General features: G+C 40.4%; 1 protein-coding gene and 1 long non-coding RNA gene across 6 annotated transcripts in view; both read left to right on the forward strand.

Annotated features, from left to right (window-relative positions):
• DOCK4 (dedicator of cytokinesis 4) overlaps positions 1–23,223 on the forward strand; it is a 250,323-nt gene that overhangs the window by 43,193 nt on the left and 183,907 nt on the right. The gene's annotated exons all lie outside the window — the stretch shown is intronic.
• Positions 1,992–4,407, forward strand: LOC118163876. The gene is made up of 2 exons (XR_004749232.1): positions 1,992–3,474; positions 4,216–4,407. It is a non-coding gene; the product is annotated as an uncharacterized LOC118163876 (long non-coding RNA).

A 23,223-nucleotide genomic window follows, 5' to 3' on the forward strand; every position in this document is an offset into this window, starting at 1 on the left:
GGAAAAAGGGTGGTTGGAGTGCTGCTTAGGTGGACTGGTGAAGTGCTGCTTGCTCCTGTTGAGGTCTTGGTGTTGCATGATTTTCTCACGTGGATTGTGATTAAACAGCGTAACTGGGACTTGCACGTGTTCTGTGACAAATGCTGATATCCACATGCTGGTACAATTTCTCTGAAGCTAAACCAGTGATTGTTCCCTCTGGGATAGGATGGTTCTCTATGGCAGGTGTCAGGATTCTGAAGCTGTTAGCAGAAAGGTTTCAGTGAAATTGTCCCTTTAAATCCCTTTTTTCATTTCAGCAGTTAGTTTTATCTCGGAGTGCTTTTAATACCTGCCCACACCTTTGCTTGAAATTATCTTTAGAATTGCATCTGCGATTTTCAGCGTTACTCTCTGCAGCTCTTCAGCTGTTCAATGCCTGCTCGCGTTAATGACTATTGAGACTATTGTTTCCTCTCTAGTAATTTAGACTTCACTTATATCAGTCTGAGGAAAAACGATCAGTTCTCCTTAAATAACATCAGTTAGCATTTTGTGATAATTTTTAGTTCAAAGGCTTTTTAACATGTGTTGTTTGTGCTCACCAGTCTCCCTGTCACTTTGTCTGCTCAGTCTCGCTTTGGATTTATACACTTTTCATCTTCTGAGTTGTCCCTTTATTTTAAACCCCATTAATCTCTCAAGATCAATTCTCATGAAGTATTCAGAATCTACTTTTTCTTCCCCTCAGCCCCTGCCCTTGGCAATTCTGGTACTGCTTGATGTAGCACCTTCAGATTTGTTAACCAACTTGTGTGCTTCCAATTTTATTAAAAACCAAACTTGGTAAAATTATAGCTAAGACATGGAGCCTTGCCTTTGAACTTGCTGCTGGCTGCATTACTGTTCTAGCGATGTAGGTGGCTAGCTGCAGGTCAGAATAGTGGGATGCAAGGAGCAGCCCAGGTAAAGGCTCCTTTAGGCAAAGTTCCTTGGTTGCCAGCAATAAGTAGACTGAGTTCACCTGGGATTACAGAGACTGAGCTATCCTGAGGATCTACTGAAGAATCTTTAAATACTAGACAAAGAGTTTTTGGTTGAACCTTGATCGGGCAAATTTGTGGATAAGGCTGCCTTAAACACAAACATGCTAAATCTTTGTTTTTGGTGTTGAGGTACAAAGAAAAAAACTGTACATATGGAAGAGTATTTCATGGCATGCAAAATACAGTAGTAAAAATAATACTCTTGCATCAATCGAACTAGCCTAAGAAAACATTTTTGATTAAATAACCCCCCCCGATGTCTTTGAAGGCCTTCATATGAATTTTGCTTGCCTCTGTAGGTTCCCAATCTCAACTGAAACTCACAATTACTGTTATTTAGTCATCCATGGTCGCAGAGAGGTGCAGCCCTGAGCAGCACACGTGCAGTAGGGTTAACACCAGCATGACTGCGGTGCTCCCTCGCTGGCTCTGGGAGCCGTGCAGTGGTTTGCAGTCTTGGTTTTTGTGTGCTGTTTCTATGAATGAAGATGTTGTGGATATACTTGTACCGTATCCTAAATGTCTGTCCAATTCTTAAGTCAGAGCATGTTCAGATGGCCACAAGTCATGAAATGAAGAGGTATGAGAAAGCTCTCCCATTGCTCCCAGGCTGAAACTGCACATGACAGTACTCCTGCCTCTGCTCTGCAGCCATGAGAAGTAGCTCAGTTCAGGTTTGCTCTGCAGCATGTGGCTGCAGTCATGTTCAGACACTTGGTACCTGTATTTGGCTGTATTTTGGGGCAGTAGAGGGGACTTCTGTTCCTTATTTAGAGTGGCTGGGCCCTTTTTCTGGACAAATGTAAGCTTTCGCTTAATCTTTGTTTTTTAATCATCAGTACATGTATGTATAAAATCAATTTTGTATTACCTAATTTGGTGCAAATACTTGCAAAGTAAATGTTTTTGTTTTACATTTGGCTTTTAAAATGGAGCCTGTGCTCTGCTTTCAGAGGATAGTTTTCTTCTGCAGAAAAAATGAGAACTCTGTAGTTAAACCTTTCAATCTCCAGCCTTCATATTTACTCTGACACTGGAACAGACACTGCTGCTGTATCTGAGAAGCTCTCTGGTGTTTTCAGTTTAGAATTAGAAGTTAGTCTTACGTTATGTTTCTTTTGTGCATCCCAGGCTAATTAAGAATCCATTAACATGAGATGCTTTGCCACTTTTTATTGGTCCTGAGCCTAGAGGTGTAGAAGAAGATCCTTGAAATTTATTTCACCTTCTAACTGGAGTGTTTAGGGAATTACCACTTCTGAAGTAATACTCTAGTAACAGCAGTTAACCACTAAGAGATTTGGAACATACACGTCAATATATTGTAATATATGGAAGCTGCTATCTCTGTATTCATGATTTTCCTTCTGGTCTGATTCCACGTTGTTCTTCGTATATATTTATATTTGTATAAAATTGTCCTCAGACTGGGTGTGATTGTTTCATTTCCTTGATCTGCTTTCAGATGGAAAGCAAAACTTTCTTTACGTTCTTAGCCCACACAGTGATTTTTTTATTTTATTTTTTTTTAAGAAAAAAAAAAAGAAAAGAGATGTAGTATAGCCCTGCAAGTTCTGTATGGAAAATATCCATCACTGTCACCTAATTGCTGTATTTTGCAGGAGATTTAAAAATATGCCTGTAACATAACCAATTAGAGGAAATGGAAATACGGTAGAGGGTGTTCTTGCTGCCCTTCCTGCTACATTATTAAGCAAGTAATGCTCAGCGTTCCTGTCCGTACTATAGCTGGTAGAGAGCCCTGAGCCCTTTGAGGCCTTTCAGTCAATATGGATTTGTGCAGCAATGTAGGTAAGGCATTTGTTTAGTAGTAGGCTGAACAACACAGAAAACCTCTAAGAAATCAAAAAAAAACAAACAACAAAAAAAAAACAACAAACAGCACCTACTTCCATTAATTTTTTAGTCTTTTGCCTCTAAGCAATTGAGAAGGAGATCAGAAGTGAGAGGAGAATTGATGCTGTTCTGTGTTATCTGGGAGTCATTTCAACACGAAATTCACTTTAGTTAAACTGAAGTCAGCTGAGCTCTCACAGGTCCTCCTGATCTCCATGCAGACTTAAGGACCAGCGTGTTTTTTCCTCTTATGTAATTCCTTCTGTGAATGTGTTATACTGGGGGATTTTAGAGTACGCTTCCAGTAATGTATAGCAGCTGTGGAGACTGGAGAATCTTCTGCAGCTAAACCGGGAAGAAAAAAAACAACGTGAAAACAACCTGAAGTAATTTATTGCGTTAAAGAAATTGAAGTAACATCTGCAATACAGTAATCAGCCAAGTAATGCTTCGATCCTCATCATAAATTTAGTTTGTACAAATCATCCATTGATTGTAATTGAGCATAATAGACATACTTTCCAACAGCCCTGTCTGCTATTTTTAGAATTGCTTTCTATAAAATGATCTACACCACTGCTTTGCCTGAGGGGTAAGTGTTTAAGAATTTGGTATTTGTCACTTGAGTTACTATAGTTAATAGTAATGTTTGTGGATGAAAGATGGGTTATGGATTGAAAGGCTCCTGACTTTGTGGCATGAAAGGTAAAGGAGGTCCCGAGGACGCCTTTGTTCTCCAACCAGTCTGATCTCGATCAGTGGGGAAGGGGGATCCTGTGCTGTCCCTGGGGGGTTTCAGTTCATACCCATGGCTACAAAGCTGGGTGCTCTGGGCACCTTGTCCTCCTTCCTTGTCCTTTTAAGTGCACGGCCCCCTTCTCAGGTGAGCCTGCTTCCTCTACCAGGACTCAGTGACACCTTTGCATTTGAATCATTTTTGAGGCTCCAAAATATTGCAGAACTTTTATCAACTGTTCACCAAACTTTCACAGATGGAGGAGGGAATTTGAAGAGGAGACTCCCGGTAACAATGCTGCCTGTGCCTGGTTTCTAATATTAATCAGGTCTCTGGGTTAGGATATGCCTTGAAAATCTGCAGTAGCTCACAGGATTGCTTCAGAAGCTGGTGGATGCTGTCAGGAGTATTCAGTTTCCCTTTATGTCGTGTTTGTGTGTTGTTGTTGTGTTTTTTGTTTTTTGTTTTTTTTTTTTTTAAGAAAAACAAAAAGAAGCTCATCCAAAATCCTGACTGCATTGCATTCCCTTTTCCATTCCCTTCCTCCATTTGTTTTCATGTATTCACTGCCTCCTCTGTTTCCTCATTTACTCTCAGGTTTTGTGGATTGTGTCCCATGCTGCCTTCCCACCAGAGCTTTTGATTTTATAGGATAGGGTCTGCTGTGAGATTCCCTGGGGCCAAACAGCGATAAGAAAAGGATCTCAGTGAATTCCTGTTTGAGACGGGACTGAAGGGCTTTTCCCACTTGTCCCTGGCTCCTTCCTGGAAGGGGATGAGGAAAATAAGGTTGCTGCCATGACCACGACTGCTACCGTTGTCATCATGATCATTTAATTCCTGCAGCCACGCTCACCACCATCACATGGGAGTAATTAACAACGTGGAGAAAGAAGATTGAGGATAAGAAGTGCATACCCTGATTTACATATCTCTGTGCGGAACAGATGAATCAAAATGAGGACTCAGCACAATTACGCACAGAATGCTTGCCGCTCTTGCCTTAGTTCTTGGAGTGACAAGCTCAGATGTGGGGTCTTTTGTTTGTTTCAAACATGGCTTGAAAGCATTATATATTGTAATATTGTACAGTAAATTGTTAATGTAAAAAAAAAAAGCTCCCTTTGCTGCTTGTTAAGTGTCTCATATAAATCTGTATTGCTGGCTCCCAAGGCTAGCAAAGGCACAGTAATTCTACAACAAACTGCTCTGCTTCCTAGAACAGCTGCATTACATCAAAGATCCAACTGGAAGCCATCTCTGCTCTCTCCTGTAGTGTTAATATATCAGTTTTTCCGTTAATTGCATGATCACTGTTAATTTAATCTACAACAGATCAATGTTACTGAACTACAGAGTATGTAATTTCTATTGAGTAGAAAGTGAATGGGATGTTTGAACTGGCTTAGTGTGCTGTTGAAAAGGAGAGCAATTGATTGATATGGAAAAATGAATGGAAGGATGGCACTGTAAAATATGTAAAGTCATGTTAGCTTTTCTACCCTTTCATTTTCATATATTTCATTAAAGTCATGATAATTATATCAATAGTATTCATGCAGATTTCTGTGAAATCATCCCTGATGCTCTAGGGGATAACAAAAGTTAAATGCTGTTTGCTGATTTTTTTTTATTATTAAAAGTACTCCATCTCCTCGGACCAACTGCTCTGACCTCCTTTGTCCTACGTGGAAAAGATCTGTTTTGCTATCTTCCCATGACTCAGAATCCCAAATGGCAAGAAATGAGCTGGGAAATCAATCAATTCAAGCTGTAGCTCAACCATTTGTGCATCCTGTTGACAGGTGTAGTTTCAGGCTTGTAAAAATCTTAAAATTTTTTGGTCATTCTTCAATGAACCTTCAGCAATAAGAACAGAAACAGTCTGAGATACTTAGACACAGGATTTCATGACTGCCAAGAGAGCTGTAGCTGATGCTTCCCTTTGCTTGTATCGCATGGTTCCTATGTACCTGTCCGGGCAGAGGCAGCAGCTCAGCGTGCTAGGTGCCTTTTGCTACGGATGAAGGTGCAGTAATGTGTAGGTACCTCAAGAGGTGAAGGTGCAGTACAGGCTCTGGCCTCTTTACATACTCTCCAACTGTCAGTGGCTATTCAGAAGAAGGAAGCTGGGAGAACACAGTATTGTTAGAACAGAGCATTTTTTTTCACAAACTTTGTGGCTCTTTTTGCAGATGACTTAAACATTGAAGGAATTCAATGGGCACCAGCTTGAGAAGGCAGAAGGAATGTATAGTATTTAGGCCATGACTGAACTGTCTTGCTCTTTTATTTTACAAAAACTTATAATGTATAGAAACATTTGTAGGAGATCTAATGCTGTTTTGGTATTTATGTCAAACGAGTACATGAAGGATACGGAACTCCTACCATGCACTTGTTTTCAGCAAGGCAGTGTTCTTTAACATTGACTGAAAGCATATATACGTTTGTTCGAACAAAGATTTCACTGATTGCCAAATAAGATTGGATTACGTTAGCCACTTACAGCCACTTATCAAGAGGTTGATGTAAGACAAACAATCTTTTTATTAGGAAAATCTTCAAGAATTCTGGAAACAACGTGAATGCCATCAGCTGTATAGCGAGCATCTGTTGTCTAACTGATTAAGGATGGCTACCGCTCCCATTAGCAGGAGGCAGAGGCTGGTGCTGAAAAGACCATTTCAAAATGCAGGTGCATCAAAGTGCAGTAATGTATGTGTTTAAGAAGTGGGTTTGAAGTTAACTTGAATAATAAAATGATTAATCTCCTGGCAGCTTCTCATTACTTATTCAGCTTACTTGCTTTTGTTCTTTGCCTTTTTGTCTTAATGTGGTAGAAGAAAAAACATGGCTTCCTGTGAAAAGCTTCTCAAAGCCATGCGTTAGATGCTTAACGTGTGGTAGGTTTGGGAAAGTATGGAAAGTATCCATGATATCCTGTCCACAGTCACTAGGAACATTCCTTCAGTGTTTTAGAGTTGGCTTTCTGTCCCTTTGAAGCAGTTAGTAGAGGAGCAACAATGCTGAGTGTCACTGTACAAAAAGCGCAGGGAAAAGGGGAGGATGTGGCAGCACCAGAAGCTGTTGACGTCCCCACCAGCAGCCTGTACTGCACTTAGAGAAGGAGGAGCAGTGATTAGCGCGTCTGGTAGGTCAGCGGCCATCCCTTGAAAAGCATCCTTACTATTTGTGCTTCAGATCGCACGCTGCCATGGGGCAAAATAAGAGATCCTGCAGGACTGTCTTCTTTTGCTAGAGCGTAGCTGAATGCGTGCTTATTCTGTGGGTTAGCTGCTTGTGTGATTCACTAGGTCAAGAAATCTTCCACAACCAAAACAGACTGGACAGCTGGTTTACTTGTCCCAACAGCTGTTTTATTTGTCCCACAGTATCCTTTATTAAAAGTTTGATTCCTGATTCATTCCTGTCTTATACCTGTGATAGCTGTAGGGTTCTCGCAGGGTTAGTACGCAAGGCTGGTAGACCTTGTGTCAACAGACAGATTATCTTTCCCGAACTAGTTGGGTCTCCCAGTTTGATCAAAAAATGATATTCTCAGTAGAGACTATGCTGGCAGTTTGGTAGCTTTGGCCTGGATGCCTATGCGTCGATTAAATAAAATTGAGGTGGCCAGCCATTTATTTTCAATGTGTATTGTCCATTCCTCTTACAGCGCAGTCACTTGTGTTTATCTGATATTCTGCCTGTTCTTAAATTGGTATACCATTTGGTAAAAGGAGCCCATCTGTACAGAAATATATAGCCTTCTAGCTTCTAGTAGTGCTTTTCCCAAAGATCATGGAATTACGGGAAGGCAGAGGCTACAGGATACCTCTGGATACCATTTAGTCCAATCCCATTGCTCAGAGGAGGGTTAACTAGAACATGTTGCTCAGAGCCATGGCCAGGTGGGTTTCGAGCACTTCCAAGGGTACACAACCTCTCTAGGCAGTCTGTTCTGGTGCTTAGCTAACCTATCAGTGAAGTGTTTTCTTACATATTTCAGTGTTTGCCCAGTGCCTCCTGTCCTGTTACTGGGGGCCACTCAGAAGAGTCTGGCTTGATCGTCTTTATCCACTACCCCAAAATTGGGTATTTAAATACACTGATAAGATTCCCCCGCAAGCATTCCCTTCTCCACATTAAGCAGTCCCAGCTCTTTCAGCCTCTCTGCATACACCAGGTGCTACAAGCCCCTTATTTTCATGGTCCTTTGCCCAACTCACTGCAGTAGGTACCCATCTTCTCTGGAGAAGCCCAGCACCAGGCATGGCACTTCAGGCGTGCTGAGGAGAGGGAAGGATCTTCTTGCTCAGCCTGCTGGAAATGCCCTTCCTCATGCAGCCCAGGACACAGTTGGTCTTCTTGGCCACAACAGCACACTGCTGACTCAAGTTCAACTCAAGGACTACCAGGACCTTCCAGGTCCTCTTATGCAAAGCTATTTTCCAACCAGTTAGCCCCCAGCCTGTACCGGTGGGCTCTATGTCTGCTGGCTGGAGGGAGTGCATCACCTTTCTTTGCAGGTTAGGCACTGGGATGTCACCAAAGGAAGTGTTTGTAAATGAGTCCCTATGAAGGAGGTGGCCCACTGCACTGATGTGTACCTACACTTTTGAAAGCATCAGTATTAATTCACTCAACTTACTGCTGCATAAACATCTAATAATGCAAAACTTTACTATTTTAACAGTTTCCACTGTAAAATTCTTAGCCTGCTGCACGCATATTTATCTTCTGTTTGGTGACTTTGCAGTAATTACAAATTGTAATGGGTACATTTTAAATAATATTCAAGATTTTCAAGAGTGATAAAAGAATTTTGAGTGCTGCCTTGAAACTTTTAAAGGAAGGCGTAAGTATTAAAGCCTGCCACATCAGCACTTAGTGAAAATCAGAGTTGTAGTTAAGTGCTCCACTCTTTGTTGAAAATCTTAGTGTATAATATAATGAAAGATATTTAAATAAGTGAATAAGTGGGCGGAACAGCAAGTAGATTAACTGTTATCAAAGGTTTTTTGACCAATAAACTACAATCAGCCATCAAAACTTCTTATTAGTTAATAAAAACCTTTATTGTGGCAGTTCTGTGTGAGCACACCACTATTTGTGGTCTTCTGTTCCATCAGTGGTACGCAGACCAGTTTGTGAGTGACTGGTATGAACCTGAGAAGTGGTTAACGTGTGTTTGTGAGCCCACAGTGCTCCACAAGCCTTGCGTATAAGCTGTCATCGGTTATTTCTGTTAATTTCTAGCTTGACAATAAGCTACTCTGCTAGTTTTACTCCTGATGTATCGAATCCTTTAAATTATTCAATACGCCATAAACTGTGATATTATGCACGAGCAAGACTTACTGCTTTTGTAATGTCCCTCACTTTGAAAATTCTTTAGGAATGCTCTACACTGAACTTAGCCAAAAGTCTAGTGGTCTTGTGGAACAGATAATTGCAAATAGTAAGACTTGGGCTGTTTAGCATCTGTTTTTCATAAGTGGTGTAGTGAACATGCAAATCCATTTTTCTGTTTGAGTTGCGTTATCTGCCAGTTTTGTGCTTTCCTATGCTATACCATGTTGAAGAGCAGGTACATGTCCTTGTTTGTCTTGTCAGAGGAGTGAATGCCTAAAGCCTGTCAAGCCTACTGGGTAGTTATTTCTAAACTTGTGTCTTTCTACTTTGGAGGGCAGGATTTGAATTGAGTGCACTTAATGCAGGTGATTATTATTTTATTTTTATTTTTGCAGCTATTTGGGGTCTGAACCAGCACTGTATTGACTAAATATTCCATAGGGCTCTCCTGTGCAGTAGAAAACATCAGAGACGTGCTGACTCTCCTGCAGCTATTTCCGTTTTCTGAGGATTAGTAAACTGATTTCTCTTATTAGAAAGACTCAATGTTGTGCAACATGAAGTACTTCACGTCTTACTCATGCCTTCAGAGCTTGATGTAAACAGATGCAGATTGCTTTGTCTGTGAGCAGAATGACAAAAATGCATTTCAGGTGCGGTGAGATTTTGACGATTGCAGGCGGTGCAGTGATGCTGCCACAACTTGCAGGTCGCGCTGTGCCTGCGTGGCTGTGCCAGTACCTCGAGGGCGTAGCACTTCGTCAGAGAGGCTACTACTTTGTACTGTTGTAAGAACTTTTTGCTAATAACAGCAGATTGATAGATTTCAAAGCAAATATTTTCTCTATTTGTATCTGAAATTTGTTTAAGTAGGTTATTAAATAATTAACACATTTTGCACAACTCTGTTCCACTGGCGTTACGTGGTACTGCTCTTGGTTAGCAGAATGCTTTAAAATGCTTTTCAAGTGTTCTCATAAAATAGTAGTAGTATCAGCCACAGTCTTTTTCTTTTTCCTATATTTTTTGTAAGTAATTTCTTTAATTTATGGAATTTTGTCTTGGCTGTTACATGCTGAAGACAGGTGAGGACCACTGTGTGTGCCAGGCAGTCTGAGCGAAAGGGCCGGGTGGTTTGGCTGACAGCTGAGCTAGCCTAATTCAGCTGGAAAGTGGGACGCAGTTCAGTTGTGCAGAGCACTTCTTGCTCTCAGTTACTGGCTGCATTTGCCTTCTCTTCACATTTGCTAAAATCAAATGTTATGTGCTGGTTGGGTGTGCAGTGGCCAAGCCCATTCATCAAATCGGAGGTCCCAGAGATTCGTTCCGTACTGTGAGAAATTAAGCCTTCCATTTCAGTGATGTATTTCACATGACTTATTTTGATTTCCATCCTTCAACTGCAGGAAATAACTAGTAGTTAATACCAAAAATATTATTTGGTCTTCATTGCTTTTGAAATTAGAAGCATAGGTGTTCAACAACGTAGGTCATGGGTTTTAATTGTATCCCCTGATCTTTTCACTGAATGCTTCTATTTAATATTTTCATATGAACCAAAGTTTTTCATATTTTGATCTTACTAAAGTTTAAAAAAATTGTTTAAAAAAATACATCAACTTGCTGTTTTCCTAGGTATTGTGCAAGTCTCTATCCATTTCTATTTGCTCAAGGTGGAAATAACTGACCATCTTACTTCGTTACGCACAGAGCAAGTGAATTCCGCCTCTGTAATGTAGGCCTTCGTGCTAGCCTGGTTTGGTGTGGGACGGCTCCCTGAGAATGCAGACCGCTTACTTCAGCCCTATCTGTTTAATAGCTGAAAAGGCAGAACTTCTCAGTGACACTTGGAGATTGCCATAGCCACTGAAGAAAGCTATGTTACTCAAGTTTTAATGTTAAAGGGATGGAAAGTTAATCTGTCCAGAGAAATAGTGATTTATTATTGCTTGGCTTACTGTTTCAGGGATTTTTAGGGCTAGACTTCGTGTTCCTACTCAGGGATATCTTTTTCCATCAGGTGTCTCCACATGGTAAAAGTTAAGTTAGAGGCAAGAAAACTTTTTTTTTATTATTATTTTTATTTTGGGCGAGGTAGACCGGGTAGTCCAAAAATAAATTTCTCTCCTATTAGAAACGTATGTTACTTGTGGCCGTTGCTTAGAGAGGACCAAGGGGTACACGAGAGCATTCATTACTATTAGTGCGGCATTAGCAGCTCATGTTACTGATTCCACGCAGCTAAACGCTGTAACAGCACACGGAAATATGTGACTGCAGTAGGTAATCTCTTTCCTCCCTTACACTCTCTTGTCTTTCCTTTTTTATTTCTTTTCTGTGAGATAATGTCTGGGAATGTAAGGCTTGCAATATTGTGAAGTAATCCTAATTGAGACATTGGGGTTTATTGCACCAGAAAAATGAAATAAAAATGATTTGCTGTGTAGATATTAACACTAGCAATGGAAACCCTCTCCATGGAAATGTCTCTGAGGCTGGTGGCCGCCGATAATGCTGAGCTTTGGGATGATTTGGAGACGGCCTCCTCTCTGCCTGGCAGGGGAGGCAGCACGGGGATTAAATCATAAGTGCCAAATGTTTCATAGCTTCTCTCCTTCTGAGTTTATGCAAATTCATAATGGCTCAATTTGCATATTCCCAGGTAGTTTGCAGATCTCGTTTAAATTGCGTGCTTTTGTTCCGAAGGTAAATGAGGTCTGTTGTTTGAAACAGGTGAGGTAGGAATGGGGCAAGTCTCTGTTACCCTGCTTCGGATCCCTGATCCCAAGGGCATGCTTCTTCTGGAGCAAGTGGACAATTTAACCTGAGTGTCCTTTGTCTGGCTTATTTTTTGTGGTCCTGCTAAGTGACAAGCACTGCAGGAGGTTCGTGCTGCGGCACTCCTCTCTGACATCCACTTGCTCGGGAGGTGCCACCAAGCACTGGCTGAAGTAAGCATCATTGCTCACAGTCTGCTGATGTGCGTGGGCCTGCAGTAAACACACAGTTGAAAGACGTGACTTTGTAGTGCTAAAAATGCAAGTTAAAAGGGAGCTTCACCTCCCCTCAAATGGGTCACAGGCAGTCTGCTGCAGGAGTGACAGCTTGGGGGTTTGTGGTGAAGAACAGCCCGGTGAAAACCCCGCACAGCCATGTGTTTTAACGCATGGAAAGCTTTGAGGTGAAGGTATGGAGAAGGTTGGGTAGGATTTAGCTGAGCTACGTTTACGTGAGCCTTTTCAAGATTTGTCATGAACTCTTCCTGTAAATCCTACTTTATTTTATCATTTTGCCTTTTGCTTGTTTCTGAGGGCTGCTGAGCTCTTTGTTACTTCAGTTTCTCATCCTCTTTACCTCCTTGTAATTGCCTAAAACCAGCATTACCAGCCTCTCCAGAACACCCGAGTCGTGAGGATGCTGGCCTCCAGAATCGCGTCTTGCTTTGGACGGCCTGTATTGAATTGGTACTGGATGGAGCTGTAGTGGAAAGTGGCACATGAGCTGCACATCTCTTAGCAGCCCTGCCCCCAGATAACATTGTGTGAGAGACAAGAAGTGGGGAGAGGGAATTTCACCTGGAATTGAAGGGTTGTGGCCATCACTGGAAGATGGTTGGCAGCATGAAGCAAAAACCTACAGCTGAGGTGCTGCAAGGAGCAGGGCTCTCCAATGAGAGAGTTTTTCACTGCCACTGATGGGAAGAAATTAAATGAAGAATATTTGGACTGAACGGTACAGCTCTTTGAAGTGGGATCTATGTGATCAATCATCCCTGGAAAGTGCTATTGACTGCTATTTTAACTAGACTGAATAAACCACTGTTGCGTACTGTAAGATGTAATTTTACATCGGTGGAGGAATTCACTAATGACCTAATATATAAACTTTTGTTTCTAACAGTTGCTCACTTAAAAAGCAGACCTAGAATGTTAATTTTTCACAGAGGAGTAATTTGGGCAGAAGAGAAAGCAAGACTTAATTTTTTTTTTTCAGACTTGATTGTGACTGCTGGACTGTGCAACAATTCGGTCTTTGTAGAGCTGCATCAGTAGGGATTTTTAAATGTACAGCCATTTGTACGGTAACAAAAAGGTTCAGATCATCAGCGTTCAGCTCTATGGGAAACCTCTTGTTACCATGCCTGTGATTTTTTTTTTTCTTCATACCTTTCCATAGATACAGTTGGTGGGAAGGTGGTTGTATTTTTATGTTTGTTTGGTTGATTGCTTTGGTTTGGAAAAACAAGTTAAACTTGAATTACGCTTAGTATTCAATGCTCCTAATTTTTATCAGTCTTCTTGTGAATGGGCTTTTTGCCTGAATTTTTCAACTTCTCCAGCTCAACCACATGCTGAAATGACACAAACATTTACATGTGTTTGATAAAAGCAAAAACGAAGGGCATTCTGCCTTCCACTCACAGTACATGTTTGATGTTTTGATGCTGTTAATGGTTTTTAAAGCATAGACTTTCTTTTCTGTGCTTTCTCTCCTTTCCCTCCTTTAGGTAATAGGAGCAGTCTCTTCTTGTGTTACTTCTATTTTAATTTTCAGTCTTTCGTAAGAGATGGTTAAAATGTACTGTAATGTGAAGGGTTGAAAGATGCTTCTGATTGATTATCATGCAAAGCTGGAAATCTGGTTTCCAGATCTCTGTTTTAGCTCTTTTGTACGCTGCTTGTCTGAGCTGGTCACTCAGCCTTCTCCTGTTAACGCAGCAATGCCTTTATCTACCTCCCCAGTTTCTGGGGCTATTTTATTCCCCAATAAAGCTATGCTCATGCTTGGTTTGGGCTAATGCAGAGCATGTCCACACTGTCCAGAAACTTTTACCTTTAAATACAACTTAAAGATTTCCTGGGCTGATCATTATGTGCTTTTTATCTGCAGTCTTATCCTATGGTGTTGTAGGTGACAAATGTAGTTGTCATCGTTTGTTCTTTCATTACAATTACATTGCTTTTAATTACTTTGATTCTTACTTTGATACATATAATGTATGTAATGTATGACCGGGCTTCATTGCACTAAGTACAAGAACGTGCAGATCCAAAGAATTTATATATTTTTTTATTTATTTATTTTAAATGCACAGAATACCTTTCTATCCTTTATATTTTGCTTTTACTTTGGGTGAATTTGCCATGAGCATATCTTTGTGGTTTCCTAGGTAGCCTTCAGCAATTGGTGTGGCTACATCCTTCCCTATTCCTTGGATACTGATACAGCCACCAAGAGTAGGGTCTACAAGCCAGGTAGATGTGCTTGAGCCAGTCCCAGCAGTGCTGCTGATCCTCGTGGTTCATCTAAACTCCCTCTTGCTCTCAGTGGGAGCAGGGTACAGGCAGAGGACTGGCTTCTGAGGAACACAAGAGCTCCAGGCTTTATTGAGACAAGTCTCCCTTCATTTAAATAAAGGTTGTGTTTGCTGTAGTCTCGTCTGAGCTGGGTACAAAACGTGCAATTACATTGCTTTTCGAGGAATTAGAATTTCATGGGAATACAGAATAACAATTTTTCTTCCTCCCTTTGAAGATCAAACAGATTATCTTTAACATTGCTTCTGAACATGACAACAGGCAGGAAGACAGTAAACATAGTAGAAGGGCTCTTCACATCTTACTTGATTTTTTTATTTTTTAACCTTTCTTTTCATGCATGGCTCAGAATTTCAGTCACAAACTCAGCTTGAGAATTTAGAATAAATCTCGTTGCAGTATGTGGGGAGAGAAGGCCTCTAGTGCAACCTCTGGCTCCGGTCAGGGTCAGCTGCAAGGTGAGACCAGGCTACTCGGTGCTTTATCAGCTGGTGGCCGCGGCAGGTTCTGCTTATGGAGGCTGCGTGACCTTCCCGAGCAACCTTTTGTGCTGCTGGACTGCCTCGTGCTGGCACCGTTTTTCCTTATGTCCACTCAGAAGCCAGATATAAAAAGTCTAGGACTTCAAAAGGAGGCAGAAGGAGTCTGTTGCAAGTTTTCTACCTCCGTTCTTCTCTTTTGTAACCTTTCCCCTCTTACTCTTTAGTCCCTGTTGTAACCTCAGCTCTACTACAACTCCCTACTGTCACTTAGTAGGTGTGTACATCTCCTTTGAACATCCCACAAGCACTTCTCTTTAAACTCTTGAAAAGATGAAGACAAAAATAGCTGCAAAAGGAAGCGAAGGCAAAGAATGCTTACTGGTAGCATTAAATTTAAAGAAATTATTGCATCCTTGATGCTCAAAGCCTGGTCCCGATGGTAAGCAAAAGGATATGCTATGGTTCATTGCAGTTTTTCTTACCTGTTTAAGGCAAGCATAATAGGGGTTAAAAGCTACAATTTGGTTAATGTTTTTTTCAGGAAGGCTAGAATATGGCATTCTAAAAAATGCTTCAGTAGGAAAACTGTAACAATATGCATACAGTTCTATGCTCGTTTTTGGGGCTATTTTGGTAAGTTTAATTTTTGCTATGTTCGGTAGAATTTTGGTAAGTTAATTTTTGGTTAAATAATATTTTTTTTCTTGAAGTATCCCAGAGCTTAAGGTCAGTTCTGCTCTAGGGGTTATTCCTTGAAAGTGATATCAAATGCACTGTTTTTTGTTAGAACAACAGTTGTAAAATCACAAATCCCATATGACATGAAAGGTACCAAAATATGCAGAAGATGTTTTCAAAAGGTGATTACACGGAGCTCAGCACGTTGCTTGAATATTAAAAGGTTAAGATTTGCCTTGAAAGACCTGAAAAATGGGACCATGGATTTTTTTGGCCTAAAGCCTAATGAATTTATAAACTGACTGTGTAGTACAAAGATGGAGTTCCTCTGGACGTAAAGTCGATACATTGGTGTCCCAAGGGAACAGTGCTGCAATCAGTGTCACTGAGGGCTTTCACCAATGATTCGGCAGGAGGCCGTACAATGCAAGTAAGGCGATGTGGCCCAGCACGTTGGTGGCTCGCTGCTGCTCACAGTGACAATACCACAGTGTAGTGCTACCCGAGTCTTGGGCCAGTAGAGCCTGGCAGACAACATGCAAATTATCTTGCACTCCTCCAGTTATATTAATGAAAACCACAGCTTATGAAAACGACACTTTTCTGACTTACACATTCCTCATTTGGAGGTTGAGAGGATGATATTAGCAGATTTTGGCAGTTGAGTGACAGTGTATCCTATCTGAAAGAGGAATTTAAAGCAAACAGGGTTCTTTAGCTGTTTTGAAAACAGATGGTAGAAAGGTGAAAAATATATCCATCAAAATGGTGATTTGCCTTCAGCCAGAGTAGCGTTCAATTCTGTTGTTGCAGCTGAAAATGAAGCAGCTTAGATTATCAAATCTGATGTGTTCTGAGTCAGAAATCAAGCTGAAATGGTTATTTACACATTTATTAGTGGTACGATATGCAATGGCAGGGAAGCCAAGAACTAATTGGGAACTGAGCACTAGTTTAATTTCCCAAATGTGTGGATGGTGCTTTGAGATAAAATGCTTGCTGATGTTGTCTCATAAGAAAAATCCAGAGATTATCCCCAAACCTAATAAATAAAAGAATAAAATGGGAAGCCAGTTTACATGATCTCATTTACCTCCAGAAGTAACTTTAATTTCTTGTAACAAATGGTTGGATAAATTCGAAAGATTTTAAAAGTCTTTCCTAATAAAGTCAGCTCGCAGTGATTTGATACAGATTAATAGACTGAGAATCATTGTAGCTGGTTTTGTAAAAGACAAATGCAGTAAGTCACCTGTGGTGGTCCTCATGGTGTAGTAAATTATGAATAAGCTTGCTATGAGTATAAATTTTTCTTTTTACTTTCCCAGAAACCTACAAGCATAAAGAATAGCTGCTTTCAAGATTTTTTTCCCGAGAAAAGGTCATTTCAAGAATCAACATGCTTTTCTTGTTAAGATGCTACTGTGACCTACAGAAAGTGGATGAGAGCTGCAGGCTTTGTTTGGGGTAGTAGCATTTAATGGAAATGAAAATCTTTCTTTTAGAGGACATATAACTTCATTAAAATTGAAGTAACCATAATTTTTCTTGTCGTGTGGCATATGCAAATAAAATGCACTGCGGCAGTTAAAATTTAGTTACATAAGTCATCAAAATTGGAATCGAAACTTAAATTTTCTAGCTGAGGAAATAGGAACAAGAAAGTTACGCATCAAAAATGCTGTGCAAGTACCTTTTTCAAAAACGCAAATCAACAAGTAATGGGTTGCTGGAAACCAAAGGATGGTTGAGGAATTTTTTTATTGAGGAACAGAATGGGAATTTGTATCCCAGAAATAGGAGAGAGAGTTTCCCTTTCAAATTCAAATGGTTACCATCAAATTCTGTTTGTGAAGCTTCTTGGACTGTGTCTGATTGCGAAGGCTGTGCAGCCACTTCCAGTAATGTTTCAATTTGACCATGATGTCCTAGCTTTGCTAGTAACTTGTCACGAGTGTAATTTTGATGTTCCTCTGTGTGGAGAGAAGGCTGCTTGTCTCAGTCAAAGGAACGTACAATGTGGTACCTCAATGTTTATAGAAATGCAAAGAAATAGAAAAAGCTCAGAAACTACGTGCCTTCAAGACGTCTCTATACTTGTGTTTGTTTTTTTTTCCTCTCCCATGCTGGAAATAATGCTTTCTGTCTGTCTGCGTGGCCGTTGATGCCGCGATGAAGGAAGGCTTGTATACCCCACTCCAACTGTGTAGAACTTCACCAGTCACCTGAGTTGAGAAGCTTTGAAATACGAGGCAGATCCGTGTATTTTCAGCTTCATTGATGCCTAGCATGTGAAGCATTTACATGTTCTTTTCTTACAGTTTTCACACCAAAAGTTGTGCTCAAAACACTTGGACAGGAGGGAATAAGGTCCAGCAGACTTGAGAAGTAAAAGGTGTTGAAGTCTGGAATAGGGAAGGTTTGCCATCAGAAAGCCAAAACACACATGCAACCCTGGACTTATCAGCTCACATCACACTTGATTCAATAGTAGGTCATAGAGCTGTCGTCAATCTGTTCAAAAGAGAAATCTTTTGTTCTAGGTCGATACTCTGTGTTCACGCTACAGATAAACATTTGCTGTTCTGTATCTCTAGTTTTGTAACAGATTGTTCTGCATGTGCAGATATTTCTGAGGCTTGAGTTAATATGCTTACCCTCGTTGGTTTGCAGAAGCCTTTCCTAAATTTTAAGAAGTGAAGAAAGTCCCTTTGTACTTCTTTGTATTTTGGGGTTTTGAACAGACAGCGTCTGCGTTTGTTTCCTTGTTAATTATTATTGCTAATTGCACAGACCAATCTTCTGCCTGTAGAATTCTTTCTGTACTTCCCAATTTTTATCTGTTGTCTGTTGCTGAAGGTCTGTTTGGTAGTTGTTTATACTACTTGTATAATGAAGCATGTGGTTTGCAGGATACATCATAGTTGCCTATTTTTAAGCAGTCATGATGCTTCTTAGTGGTTGTTGATGGTGTTCTCTTCCAGACCTCAAATTTCTGTCTGCTTTCTCAGGGAAGCTGGGGTTTTTAGAGACCTGACAAGAATGATACAGTGAAATAGTTCAGGTTTTTGTCCATGTTTAATTTCTTGGTCATTTGTTATGCAATGGAGGAACTTTGTGTTTCATGAATAAGGTAGTGAGGAGTTTTTCTGCTCATCCAGTTAAGCCTGGCTCCCAAGAGCATTACATGGCTTTTTACCTCAACAGCTACACCTTAGTTTACCAGTAACTATAGGGTGTGTGTAACGAGTTTGAAGAAGGAACTTGCCCGGAATAACCTGGTCAATTTAGCAAATGAGAATTCAAAGAAGCTTGCATTCAATGGTAGCTTTGCTCCTCTAACAGGTGACAACTGGTGGCTGCAGTGCCACGGGTGTAGAGAGCCAGTGCCATAACATAGTCGAATCTTTTAGAGGCAACGGCCTTGTGATGTATCCACGTTCCCATCTCAGAGCATAAGGGTAAGGAGATCTGTATCTGCATTCTTATTTCAATGTCTACTGTTTTTGTGCTGTGAAATATTAAATACATAATCCACTCCGTTTCTGTCAAAGAATATGTTAAAATAAGTTTCAACTTTCTCTTTAATTTTGTGTAGATTCATTTTGCATCTCTACACATGCAAACATGTTGAGCTCCATTTAAGTAGTTGAGCAGCTACTGCCAAGATTGACTCCAGTTTCTCTTTTTCCTCCCTGAACTTTAAAAATTCTTCAGATATTTAAAAAATAAAATCAAACACCCTTTAGACTCCCATGCTATACATCTTGTGTTACTGACTAGTCTCTTCCAGATTTTGGAACATTTATTTGGGCTTGTCTTACCTGAAGGCTTGTTGCAGTGATAAATACCTTACCCTTGGAGATACTATTTGATGGCTGTCCCTTAAAATGAAGTAGTTAATTATTTTGTAATTGCTAGTTTGGGCATTGTTGGGATGCTTGTTCTGGGTTACAGACACTTGTAATTTGCTCTGGCATGTCTAGGCTGATCCCTAGGGTAAATTGCAACTTTTTAGTTTGGAAAAAAAAACACGGTTTGGGATTGCCTAGCTCACTTAGAGAGTTATATTTATGGCAGCATAATTGCTTCAGTCATCTTGAGTTTAAAATACAGTGTAACATGTGACAAACTTATTTAACACATGCTTAGAAAAGCGTATGGGGGAGGTAATTGAAGAAACACACTGTCATCCTTTGGGGCTGAGACACGAGTGCAAATCTTGTGAGTGGGGGGGAGTGGTTGTGTTGGTGGTGGTTGTTAGTTTTGTTAGTTGGTTTTCTTTTTTTTTTTTTTTTTTCCTCTCTGTATCCTCAAAGTATGCAACAGCCGGTTACACTACAGTTAGCTTGGCTCTCTTTCTGGAATACTTGGTTTGCCTGGTTTTTGTAAGGGCCTGTTCTGGAGTGAGATGGTCACGTCGTGCCGCCAGCGTTAGCCAGTAGGGCAGAGAAGCCTGGTAACTGTAGAGGACGAGCTGAAGGTTCATCGCGGTGGGCTCATGCTAGAGAATAAGTCTGTGTTTATCACAGTATCTCTGTGATTATGTAAGTTTCCCTCCAAAAATAGCAGCCGAATTACAGCTGTGGTTGGGAAAATGAGCCCGTGTGAGATCTAGAGCCTTCGTGGTCAGCTTGAGCGAGTCATGGAGCACGGGGCGCGTTACTCTGCTGCTGAGCCCCAGCTCCTGCCTAGCCTCCTCAGCGGGATTTGCACCCACAGCAACGCCCACGGCGGCTGTGAGATTGCAGTGCCACGGCTGCCCAGCCCTCAGCAGCACCGCTTCTCGGCATGCTGACCCGGAATACTGCCCTACATCTGTTTCAGAGGATTTTTTCATTTTCCCCTCTTAGCTTGTCTGAAGCACCCTCCAGATGTTAAATCGGTTGGTAGTTGCCATATGATAGATTGGCTGCTAATTAGTTTTTCTTCTAGAAGCATTAGTTGTTACCTTTTAATTTTTTTTTTGTACCCTGCACTTGTCCTGACATTTTACTTTCTCTGACACATCAGAATGTTAATTACTCTTCTGAATTCATTTACCTATGCAAATACAGATGGTGTAGCCTATTGGGTTGTTTCCTATGCAATACAATTGTAAACTAGCCAGTTCAACTGCTACCAGAAGCTGCAAGCAGCTGTGCTGTTCCTCCCTCACCAACTTATTGCAGTGCTTTTGTTGTGATAAATCACAACACTGAGGCTTTCGTGTACCGTACCTAGTATCAAGTCACTTCATAGTGATGTCCTTAACTATCAAATATGACATGCTGACTGTCTTTTATTGGTCTTGGCCTAAACAAGGCATAAATATTACTCTAAAATAGGAAAGGATGCTGCTGGATAGTCAGAAAGGGCATTTGCCTCTGAAATGCTGAACGTGATCCAGAAATAACAATCTGGTAGCTGTTTAAGGGCTTACATGGCATGACTATTCACATCTCAGTCTTGTGCTCTGAGGACAGGTGTCCATATCATAAAAAGACATTAACACCTACTGGTGTTCTGTGAAGGAGGAAGTTTGAGAAGCCAACAAGCAAATGTATTTCTCAGCACCCCCCAGTTCAGCACTGTTCCTTTCTTGTGTGATTTCACGTACTTTGTAGTTTCCTTTATGCCAGCAATTAACCTTCTCTTTGGATAAATAACAGAACTCGGCTGGGTGAAAGCTGCTAGGCTTGCATTAGCATTGCTGGGTATCACCTCAGTATGACTGTGTGCTTTTCAATTTCTTAGGTTATGGTATGGTTTCTTAGGCTCATCTTGTGTTTCAACTGCATGTGTCTAATGAGGGCTGTCTGTGAGCTGTCCTTGCATGAAAGCAGGGTCTGGGAGCCGTCTGTGGTTTAACAGGACCACTTGCCATCTCAGAAGGACTCTGTCATGAAGAGATGCAGTTTTGACCTTGCTGGCACTGAGAGTTTAGTTACCTGTCCATGGAAATGTTACACTGAAAGCATATTAAAAATATTTAGGAATACGTATATGTTTCCTAAAGATTTTGTCATGTAATTCTTCTGTTCCTCAGTGGACAAAAATGTCTGCGTTCCCAGCCTGCCTTGGTTTCCTTGCTTCTCTGATGCTTGCTTTCATGTGCTTAGAGTGAAGTTTCCACGAGGCTCATTTTCATATTTCCCCCTACCTCACATGGCATCAGCTCTGAATTGCTGGCACTCCCTCCAGCCTCCCGGTCCGCTGCTTAGCATGGCTGTGACTTCCTCAAATTCCTCAATTCTTCTCCTTTGTTTTGCTGCTTCTTCCAAATCTATCAATCTCCACCCACCCAAGACCAAGATTTTTAAGAATCCGCATTAATAATTAACAAAAACATTTCTGTCTAGGAGTTCTTGCCCTTTTACAACAAATTTGGTCTTGTTTGCACTGACAGATGTCATTAAGGTTTAATGATCCTGGATTCACATTCCCCGCACAAATGCCAGTTGGTTAGCACATGTCACCAGCCTGTTAGCAAGGGAGAAAGCGCTTGTGGTACAACTGGAGCTGGTATTAATAGCGTGGGCATAGATTGACAGATTGTCTAAGCTATTGCACTTAACTTACTGAATATTTAAAACCTCATTAAGCAGTGTTAGGAACTTCTGTTCTGACACCTAAATATCTATGGTGGAACACTTGGGTTTGGAAGAAGTCAGCCTTCCCTTACATGCAGCTACCTCAATCCCAAAGCAAACACCTGAAACATGACCGTCTGAAAACTCGCCATGAAAGGTGAGCCCAGTGGCTTTTACAGTGCAGAGAGCAAAACATTAATTTTAGGATGTATAGTTTCACCTAGTTGCTATATCCGGTATAATTTTCCATTCTGTAGTCATTTTAGTTTTTCATTTTTTCTATAAAAGCCCATTAAGGGTACCGTACTCAAGTCTGAAGATGCTACTTTTTAAAAGAGTGTAAAGATGTAAAAGAAACAAAATCTATTTTAGGGTTTTTGATTAGTTTGTTTTTTAAGAAAAAAACGCTAAATGTTGCTTAACAGGAATGAGCTAGATTATTTCCTGGGAAACAGTAATCTAGAATAAGATTAACATGCCGTGTTTAAATGCAGTGTTGATGCAGTAGCATCTCACTTTTAAATTATGATAACATGAGTGTAAGACTATATTCCCAGGATGAAATCTAGAACTTTGACCTGGCAACAAAACTCCTAGATACAGTCACCATCTATCAGAATATAAATTTTGGGTTTAAGAGTTGATCTGGAAGCTCAATAGAAAAGTTTTAATTGTAATGAAGAACTTTATCCACAAGTGTTGGCACTCCATCATTAAAAGAAATAAAAAATTAAAAAAATGATTTGAAGTTCTAGTATCCTAAATGTCAAAGTCCACTGAATATAAGGAAGGTACAATTTTCAATTAATTAATTAATTTAATAAATGTTAAGCATTAGGCATAATAAATACTGAAAGTCATTACTGCAACATTAATTTTTACATGGATAATCCCTACAGTTCATAGTGTAAAGAAGCCAGACATTTGGCTAACATTTTTCATTCTTGGCTTGTTTTTTCTTTATTTTACCTGTAAGCATAGATTTCAAAATGTGACGAAGATTAGAACAGATGAACAAGATGACTAAATTTTAATTACAAATGCTGTCCACGAAGAAATAACTGTTTTTTCCCCTCTTTATCGTGCAGAAGTACATCATTTAATTGAAAATTGGTCTAATATATTACTATGTGAAAGTTGGATTTTATTCTCCAAAAAACCTGAGTTCTGAGAGTACCTTAAAAAAGAAAACCCCTT

Source organism: Oxyura jamaicensis, chromosome 1 (genome assembly GCF_011077185.1).
Source record: "Oxyura jamaicensis isolate SHBP4307 breed ruddy duck chromosome 1, BPBGC_Ojam_1.0, whole genome shotgun sequence".
NCBI lineage: Eukaryota > Metazoa > Chordata > Aves > Anseriformes > Anatidae > Oxyura > Oxyura jamaicensis.